The sequence below is a fragment of the Glossina fuscipes genome, unplaced genomic scaffold, assembly GCF_014805625.2.
Source record: "Glossina fuscipes isolate IAEA_lab_2018 unplaced genomic scaffold, Yale_Gfus_2 121, whole genome shotgun sequence".
Lineage (NCBI taxonomy): Eukaryota > Metazoa > Arthropoda > Insecta > Diptera > Glossinidae > Glossina > Glossina fuscipes.
Window position 1 is genome coordinate 2742348 of NW_023998464.1, and position 10949 is coordinate 2753296.

A 10949-nucleotide genomic window follows, 5' to 3' on the forward strand; every position below is an offset into this window, starting at 1 on the left:
ATTGTTGCTTATAATGTTCTTATGTTCTTATATTTAAAGTGAATGTTAATGATAGTGATTCGTGTCGTAAACATCAGTGTGTGTGTGTGTGTGTATGTATGAATATGTGCATTTTTTTTTATTTATAATAAATGTTTCTGATCACAAAAACCGAAGTCGTGACAATTTGATGTGCTTTTGTTTCGTTTTAACATAATACGAGCATAAAGGTTTTATGCACATATATACACAACATGTCCACCATAATGATTTGGTTTTGCTGGTTACTGTTTTTGATGGCGTAAAGGCAGGCAACAATAACAACATTGGCAATCGTAAAAGTAACCGATCGCAGAAACCTCTACCACCATTAAGAGAAATAACAACAACTACAACAAACTGCATATACAATACTTATTTCTCCGCTTTCGTTGCTTTGTTTATATGCACGTAAAACAACCACCAATTGCTGCACCATCGTGCACATCATCAAAACTTACTCACACAACTTGCATCAATATTGTGTCTTTTTTTTGTCTTACATTACATTGCACATGCTTCATGATCGTGTTTGTGCATTCAATCGATAGATCTACTCATATTTGGTTTGCCTGTTATTCAAGTTGGTTGGTACTGTTTCTTGGTGGTGCTGTTATAGTCCTCCTTCGGTCAATGTGAAATATGTGCCAAAGGGTTTGACAAACAAATACACTTACACGCATACAAACAAAACACATTTTTTGCTCTCTGCTTTCTCCCTTTCTCTCTCTGTCTCTCTCTCTCTCTCTCTGTCTCTCTCTCTTCCCACTCCTTCTTTCTTTCTTTCTCTTTCAACATACTTTCTCACTTAACCATTACGTTTGCGTTGCTAAAGTGCTCTTGATCGTTTTATGCCTGCATTCTCTGCCATACTTTAACACTCGGGAGTTTCAACATTTTTTCCTCAAATCAATGGAGGTATACACATACACATATTGGATTGCACGTGTATTTGTTGCATGTCGTTTAAAGCTAGAAATTTCGTTATTTTTAATGTGTTCATGTTCAGTTCGTTCAGTCATGTTGCATCTGCTTTTAAACAATTTCAATTGACAGTTTTGTCACTCGAACACTAGGAAAATATTTCGTGTTAATGATCCCTGGTTAAGTTTCTGATATATAGTATAATATAATGATAATGGGCTACTTCTGCTAAAAAAAGTACAGGCATACAAATCCACTGTCACACATATACGTACGTGCTTGCATTCAAATGCACAGAGCTGCCAAGTGGCAAATTAGTCATCAAGCCATTTTTTTATATTTACGTAAAAACTGAAACTCTGCTCAATAAGTGCTAATCCCATCGATGAAAATTAGTGTTAACCGAAAGGACTCGAATTTGGAGGACAAGCCTCGTGAGGCAGCATTTCTCAGTTCACTGCCTCCAATTTGTCGCGAATCGGTTTCGCCGTAGCGGAAAGCTAGTTTTCATTGGAACAAAAAAACGTGTCTTACCCATTTTTGATATTCCAGTCATTCTTTGAACACCAATATCGTATTTGCATACCTAATAAGAATAACATAACTATAGCTTAAGTTTCTTACATCTATTTTTTTGGCAACACTCTCATTTAAAGCGAATAGAAAGCACTTAATCCATGTAGTAGTGCTGCAGCAAGCAGTTTCACTTACTCAAAAGAAAAACGCGTTATTTTTCATGTTAAGCTCAGTAACTCTTCCAGCTTACGTGATACGAAAGTGATTAATTGTACCACTTAATATAACTTTACAATTACAAGATTTAAACGTCTTAGTACAACACTTTGATTAAAGTAACAAATGCTTATATGATTATCACACTTGATATCCCTGAAAGTTGGTTTTTGTCACAACCATTTAGTCTGCAACAAAAGATTGGCTCTGGGAAACCGAAGGAGTATTACTTTGTTATTGGCCGAGGAGGTCCGCCTGCCGCAGCGAATATGAAATGTCAATAGTTGTTTTGCTTACTCAGCCCGCGCCTACCATTCTCGCGAAATATAATAGGAGATCATATAGAAAGATATGAATTTCGATGTTCTTGGTAACCCTGCGTTTTCTGTTTTTATCTTTTTCTCTCCCTTTCTCCTTCTTTCTCTCGCGCATTCTTTCACATCTGTTTTTTATAACAATTCGTAAATAAATGTGATTTTGTAATAAGATAAACTTTTTTCAAGTGTTTTACTTGTTGCATGTGCATGTGATAAGTGTGTACAATGTCGATACGCTGCTGCTGCTGCTGCTGATGCTGTTAATGCTGATGCTATGGCTCTTATTGTTGTTGCTGTTGTCGTTATATTTAGTTATTAACGTAGTTGTTGTCCAGGTTATTTGTGATAGTCGTTACTGTTGTTAAATAGTGTTGGTGCTATAAAGTTGGCAGCATGTGCAATAATTTTCATATATTACTTGACAATAAGTTAATAGACGTAAGCATGATAAAAAAGAAAAAAAAAAAAAAAAAAAAACTACAAGCGCTGCGGCAACAGCAACAACAACCAATAGGATGCTTATAAAAAGGAATTTTTTGCTTGAAAAAGTAGACACACTCGCGCATACCGTTTATAAAAAGTTATTAACATGCTGTGTGTCCGTCTGGTTTGATAAGCATTTTTGTGTGCAAAAATATGCGCAAGCGCACATTGATTATAATAAATGTTTTATTGTTAAATTGATGATTATTGTTGCTGTAGTTGTTGTTGTTGTTGTTGCAGTTACTTTTTACGTATTATTCCACAGATCGGAAGCAAATTTGCGGCAATGTGTGCAATGAATAAGAAATTTTATTAAAAAATCGTGTATATTACTACAAGGAATGTTTGTTGGTATGATGCATATGCCGACCGACTAACGCAAATGAAACTACGTGCGACTATGATGATGATTATAGGTGAGTGATTCAATTCAAAGCAAAATTTATTTTGAAAATCTATACAAAAGGAGTTGAGTTTTTTGCAAACGATTTGCTCTGATATATCACTTCCTGAGGATGAAGGTATTTCTAAATTGAGTTTGTCGTGTTGTGATGTATACAACATTATAAATCTCTGTTGATTGTGAGATGCATTCCATGAATTTTAAATTCAAGAGAATTTGAAAATGTGCTAAGTTATGCGCAACGATGTCAATATTAAATTGAGGCAACCTATCACTACAAACTGTTATAGTAGATCCCAAAATCCAGATGAAACTCTCAGTGAAGGAAAGAAGAGCACAAAAAATTATGTATATATTTTGAATTTTGTGCAAATAATTTCAAGAATTGCGCCAAACTAAATAAATCACTCAAATATTGAATGAATGTTTAAGACAACACACACGCTGGACAATAAAGACGGCCAAAAAATCGTGCGATACTTTGGTTGAAAAAAAACAAATAAATGAATAAATAAATAAAAAAATGAAAAAATAGCAGCCATTGAAAATGAGAAAAAGGGTCGCCAACTTGCTATATCCATCCACCACAAACTGAACAGAACAGCAAGAAAACATTTAGAGGGATGACAATAACAATCAATGTGCTTTAAACGAACAAAGTTAAATCTGTTAGGCTGATCTCCCTACTGAGCGACGTAAGAGATTTTTGTCGACGACAATGACGATGACGACAATGATGATGATCATAATGATGCTGATGACGACGATGATGACGGTACTGATGTTGATAACAGTATTGGTGTCAACAGTGGTGGTATATGGGTCTGACCGTTCAACTTGAAGCTATTGTTTGTTGATTCTCAAAATAATCCCTTTCATACATTGGAAGCGTATATATGTAGATATATATGCACAGATACAATATTTAATGGTAATTTTTTAAAATCCTCAACTTAATATACCTTCCTCGACAAGACAAATATATATCTGTTCAATGAAAGAACACGATGACATGAATATTGAAGATGACGTCTACTTTGTGTTTTCGTTTTAGCATTTCTTACTTGATTTGTTGTTAAACTTTAAACAAAAGCTTGTCAAAGGTGGCTAAAACAAAAATTTATAATTCATGTTTTAAAATTTTAGTTTCAATTTTCCAAAAAGATAAAGCATGCAATGCTCGATCTATAAAGAGATAGCATTGCTTATCAAAACCTTTTTACGTTTCGCGTGAGGTTTTTTATAAATAAAACTAACGTTTTATCGAGTACTGAGTGTAAATTTCATATAAAAAATGGCGAAGAACATAGGTGCGCGCCCTATATTCTTGTTTTAAAGCGTTTCTTTGCGTAACCATTTAGAAGACTACTAGAAAACGGGAATTGAAAATTTACTTGAAAAAAGTTCACTGGATGTAAGGCTGAGATTAAAGATCATCGCCTTTTTTGATAAGGCATCTGTCTTATGAGTTTAATTTTTCAAGTGACACACCCCGTAATTATTACTGCACCCATTCGGAACGATTTTATAGTGACACAGTAATTACAAGACTGATAGACATGATGTGATATTGCTGTCATCATGTTAGACGGTTTGTAATATATGTACGCTAAACCTAACGCTCTCCGCAATTGATTTGCAAAAAAGGCATAAGAAGTGTTCTACATAAAAAAATTTAAATATTTCGAATTTAGTATTTGGGAGATAAAAAAAACATTTTAAACGATCGGCATAGCAGTGGGGAGCGTTCGGATGGGAATGTTCGACGGGAGTCGTTTATTTCAAATGAAAATTGCGATTAGAGCAAGAAACGACATAAGGTAAAATGAATACCTTCTGACGATGGCTTTCACGATTTTGTATGAGGGTTAATTTAACATCAGTGCCTCGATCGAATCAGCTTTTGCGTTTTCCTGATCACCTTCCTAGTCAAATAACTATATATGCATTCAGACACGCAAATGCAAATGCATTGTGACACGGTTGTATCAAAATCGATTTTGATAGGAATTCATCCGATCCAATGTTATCACAGGATGCGAACTTTTCGCAGAATCAGCATTTAGCAGAAACGTTTCCTATGATAATGGCCAATATTATGCTGTTTGCCGATTCTTTTATATAAGGAGTTGAGCCTGAAATATTGCTAAAAGATCGTTAAGAAATTTTTTTGTAAAGTAACTATTGGTTGTTGCACCAAAGCGTATATTGCAGGTTTAAGAACTTCGTGATCAGACTCGACCTCTTCCGATTGGCACGGTGAACCAATTATTGTTAATTCGCTGAAACATTAGACGAACTAGTTGCGCTACGTAGTCTTCTTTTGGCAACAACAACAACTGAAGAATAATCTGTTTGAACAATGCCTTCTAGGGTTTTCAAGTTTACGGAAAAATTCCTACGAAAATTTGGATTTTCAATCCGTCAATGTCTCAAGGTAACAGTGTTTTCATAAATAATGGAAAATGTATATTTGATTTTGAATATTTCTAAGGAAAGCAAGTGTTACGACACAGCGGCCGATTGATAGGCAAAAATAATGAAAAATGAAAAAAAAGAACATGGCGACCGTATAAGACGCAGAACATAATGTAATTATAAATGAACTGAATGATTGAAGTTAATAAAGAAACATTAATAAGCAAGAAAATTAGAACAAAAAGTTGTAAGCAAAAGTAACTTCTAACTTTACTCATGTTCAGACAAAGACCACCGATGCACTGCTCGCTGATAGATAAAAAACTTTTTAATTGAAATTTTTATAAGAAAAAAGAAGAAAATAAGTAAACAAATTGAAACATAACCTATCAGAACCTTACAATACCTTCAACATCTTTTTAATTCTCATTTCATTTTTCATTCGCATTGACTAACCTCATGTGCACAAAGGAGTATTTTATCCACTTATCGGATTCCCCGAACCCCTAGTCATCAATTCCAAGCTATCATCAAAATAAAGGATCTTTCTTCATGTTGTTTTGTTTATTTATTCTTTTATGCCTACAAAAAACCTTCATGCGAACTAAGCAACACTTTTAAAGACCAAGGGCTTAAGCTATGACTGTGGAGAAAAAAATATCGATCAGAAGCGACAACGAAGTTCCAAGTAAAAATTTTGCAATATTTTTAAATTTAAAATACTAATCAGTGAATATAAGCTTTTGTCTATATGTAGCCACTATAATGTATAGTCTGCCGACTAAGCAATGGCTAGTCTTATCTCCTGCTCCTTACAGTAGTTACTGGAGGTATAGGTCTCAACCATTGAAAAGAACAAAGAATGCAATATCTAATAAATGCATTACAACAATCGTGGAGACTAACTGTGACGTCTGTCACTAATTCGAGTGGATGGAGAAGAAGTTAGTGGTTTGAGTCAGTTTTCAAAAAATCGATTTTGGAATGGTTGGCTTGATAAAATTACATCGAATAAAAGCGATGCTTAGTATTTTTCCATTTCCAATAACAAAGAATAGGAAGATAGAAATTTTACAAGCGACCGTTTTCTGTGCAAGTATTTGAAGTGTTTAGCAATAATCCTTGGATTCTAATAATTTTTAAGAAAGCGAGGAGAGAGGTGGAGTGTATGAAAAATGAACAAAAAACGAGTCTAGAAATGTCGAAATAAAAAAAAATAAAAAATACGAAAAATCAACAGCAACAACAACAACAGTAAACACGACAATAACAAAACAACAACACTATTAGCCGAACATGAAGTAGCCGCAATAATGGCAGTAAATTTAGACAATATTTAAGTATCATTAGGTGGTAAACGAAAGCTACCAGATGTAGATATTGCAGCGCGCCGCACCAAGCCATGCAAACTTGTACGCAGTATGTAGTGTCCATGTATATGGTTAACACTAACAGATGAGAAAAGTGTTAGATTGTGTTAGAGAGGTAATGCGATATTACCATGGTCATGGGAAGGCGAAACAAGCAATAGCTTAGCGTGGCCTGAAATAGAATGGTTTGCTTTAGCATGGCTTGGCGGCGTATCAAGTCATGTTGCATGCTATCGAAAGCTTTACAGAAGAAATTTGTAAAAGTCATCACAAATGATTAGTGGCAACAGTAAACAGCAACCGTAGTATGACTATGATTGCGAGTTAATGGTATTAATTCAACCTTAGAAATGAACTTTTACCACCACCCGAAACAAAATGTTAACTCAAATTACAGCTGCTGGCTAACACTGCGGCCATTTAATGCTGTACATTTTTGCTGCACATAAATATGCGCCAGCAGTAAAGATGTTCGCTAGTTCTCTTACATAAAAAAAAAAATTGAATTTTTGAAAAATTTCTTTAAGTAATCATCTGAACCGATACTTGATTTGTTAAAAATATTTTATTGAATTTCAAAATATTGATAAGCGCATCATACCATTAGCGGTAAACCAAATTACTTGACCCTATCATTAGGATTGCGAATGGCGCCTTTACAAAGCATCAGAAAGAGTTTATGGGAAATACTGTAAAATTACAACCGAACAGAATGGTAAGAGATCAGAAGATTTTGATGTTCAAACTATAAGCGATTATTGCATTTTGTAGTTAATTTGATTTTGTATTAATCATAACAACCACGCCTTTAAGAAAATCTTTTACGGAAAAGCCTCCATTTTACTTATTCTTTTTATAGGTGAATTGCTGCCCGTGCCTCGCTGTGTCAAAATTGTTCCTGCGTCATCGTTTATGTGCCGTGCGTCCGTTTAGAAAATGCCTAGCGAAAAAACGTTGGTTTAGTGAGAAAAACGAAGATTAGTTTCGTTTACATATATTCAAGTACTTATGGCGGTTTATAGCTAAACGGCGTTCGCGGTCGCTCCTTGTTCGATTCGGAGATGATGGAGTTCAAAGACAGACAGCGCCGGTGCCTCAATTTGCTCCTCATATCAGTTTCATGAAACTGTGGTCACGATTCTGTAATAATGTTTTCTTAAATATTGTTACTGCGTCTAAGTGCAGGTATGTTCGCCTTCACTATGCCTGCCTCCTCTACTTTCAATGATTCAATATATTCAATATTTGAACGTTTTAAAGCAATTCAATGCTATGCGATTTACAGATCTGTTGCTTATATCTGAAGAAAGAAGCATGACTATATGTACATATATACACAACCATTCATACATTCATCTAAACGTATATTATATGCTTATAAGTCAATAGTCTCATATTGCTTAGCATTTTTTTTCCTTTTTTTTTTGTTTTTTTTGCTTTATTTCTCTACATAGAGGGACTAAAGTCGATATTTGTAGCAATTGTTTCTGTTTTTCTTTTTTTTTATATGTTTCCACAATCGACAATAACCACACAAACATTCATTTAAGATTGGCTTTACGGATAAACATAAAATTGTTCATTTAAAGTAGCTGCTGTTCGATGACTGTTATTGCTTCTGTTGCTCTTATGTTTTCTTAAAAACAAAAAAAAAGAAGAAAAACCGTAACAATTTTTGTTTTTCTTTCATTTTCTTATACAAAACTTTGCCCATCATCGGTTGGCTCTTGCTGCCTTTAACACTCCTCAAACCAAACCAAAGTCATACATGTGTATGTATGATGAATAACAACAAAGCTTTATCCGATAACCATTGCTTTCTATTTTCTATAACAGTCTGTCCATGGAATAAAAAAATAATAAATAAAAAAAAAAAAAAAAAATGGGAAAGGTTTCAAAGGTTAATTTTCTTGGTATTTATTCACTTTTAATGGTTGTTAAATGAGTGAAGATGAAAGGCTAGTAGTCAGAAAGTTGTCATGACGGTAATGTAAGCAGCAAAACATTTTAATCAAAATATTAAACGTATTGCTTAAGCGCGATCACGTTTTCCATTTTATAATTAAAAGTAACAGCATTACCGTGATTGATTGAATTTTTCCCTTAACGACTTCCTCTTATAACTCCTCGAGAGTATCAATCAATTTGTGGAGAGAAACTGTTAAATGTGTAAGCTGTAGGAGAAATATTAACGAGGGGGGAAAGCGCCAGAAATAATTTTTCGAAAAATTCTATGCAGAAAGTCTGAAAAGCTTTGATAAATTCGAAATCGACATGTAAGTCTACACTGGGCGGCTAACCATCATATTTCGTGGCTTATAAGAATCCCTTGAACGATATATTGAGTACATCTTGTGACAAACACTAGAACGTTTTCAAAGTCGAAATATGACGGTGTACCAAATTTCATCAAAATATCTCAAAAATTGTTACCTTTGGGTTAAACATAAGAAAACAAGAAAGACAGAGAGATAGACAAGTTTAGTGGAACCACTTTCTGAATCGATAGGTGTAATAAGAGTTGATTCTATTTCAAGTGTTTCTGGGCGGTGCATACAACCGCATAAGCTTAATATATCCTTGTAAAACAGCTTCTGTAGAGCATAAAGTAGAATGAAGATAGCCAGCACATCCTAAGCCTTACGCGACTTTGCTAAGGTCACTGACAAGAGAAAGTCATTCAAAGAATTGATTGAATGAAAAATGTTGAACAAAAATGCAAGATACAAACATAAATAGAAAACAAAATGGTGTGTTACACACCAAAATAAAAATCTACGCGAAATAGGAACGTTTGCAAGATGATCGATGTGTTTTAAGGGACATTAAAAACGTTTAAACAATGCTTAGATATACATACTTTCGAGCCTGAAGACGCAGCACATAAATGGTACTTTGACGGCTATAAACTGGAATATGGCAAAAATGCGAAAACGATATATTGAAAAGCCATTTCGCTGGGATATACTCGCGCTATATTTTACTCAGCAACCTATGTAATCTCTGCAAATGCAAGGTAGCATCTGTCGCAGTGAATGCAGATCGATAGCCTAACTGTTGTATAGGCCTTGAAAGGGTTGAACCAGAACATCTAGCCTCCGAGTGTACCTGTGTTCGCGTGTTTTCAAACCTTGAGTGAGCTGGCTAATCGCCTAATGTGGGACATTTGAATATCGAAGGCAACGAGACTATTTAGCTAACAGGGAATTCCGAAACACTACGATAGGTCCAATACCTTTCTGTGGCGTACTATGGCGCACAAATGCGTGGTATAGCAATAGGCTCAGCGTAGCGTAGTGCACGACAACGGCAAGCAAATAGGTTTATAAAATCTGTCGGCACGGCATACAAGCTACTGGAATTGCAAAGGAGCGACATTCGTCTGATCGCGAGTTTCTGCGCGGTTCATTACTCTCCCGTGAGGAGACATAGGAAATGTCCCACCATAACCCATGTAAACGTGTGATTATCTGCAGAATCTGCTATTTTTACTTCAGTAAAAGGTAACACATGGTGATGCTGTTATGCTCGGCATCGTGGTGAGAGGCGTATCTTACCTTTCTTCCGTAGCTGCTATTCCCCAAATTCCCAATTTCGTTTACTGCCCTTCAAAATTATTATAAATTGTGATTGCGGAATTTTATTTTGTTCACGGAAGATTAGTTTCGTGTGGTAAGAGTACAACAGCTCGATAGATTATTTGTTACTACTAAGTTGTATTTCACTATATGTCCTTTCGTATTATAATCAGGAAAGAATTCTAATTCTTTATTTTGATCACATGACTTTATTTAAGTAAAAAGATTTTGTTCATTTTCGTTTGTCATTGCATTCCTGTAGGTTGTTGCTTACAGCTTCATAGTTGACTAGGACTAGGGAAAGTTGTGTCCGACGTGTGGCATATTATGCAACGCATGGAAAATATTGATTTAAAATTTAAAGCAATTATTTTGTAAAAATCTTCCAAAATTCGAAAGTAGAGTTGATCAACTAAAGGCAACACATTCAAAATTAAAGAAAACTTTGCGGTTTTTGCATATTTGCCCCAATTGGGCGGTAATAAAAATAATGTTTAAAGATAAACCTTTAAATGAATCTTTAAATCAACACACTAAACTATTGGCTCTCAAATTAAATTCCTTTTTTTGCATTGATATAAGGCAAACTCTACTCTTTTGCATTTATACGTAAAAAAAAAAGAATACTGGACGATCATTATAAGCACGCGCTCACATAAAATTGAAAAGTTTGTAATAAATAGAGAGTTATGCCATTTTTAACAAT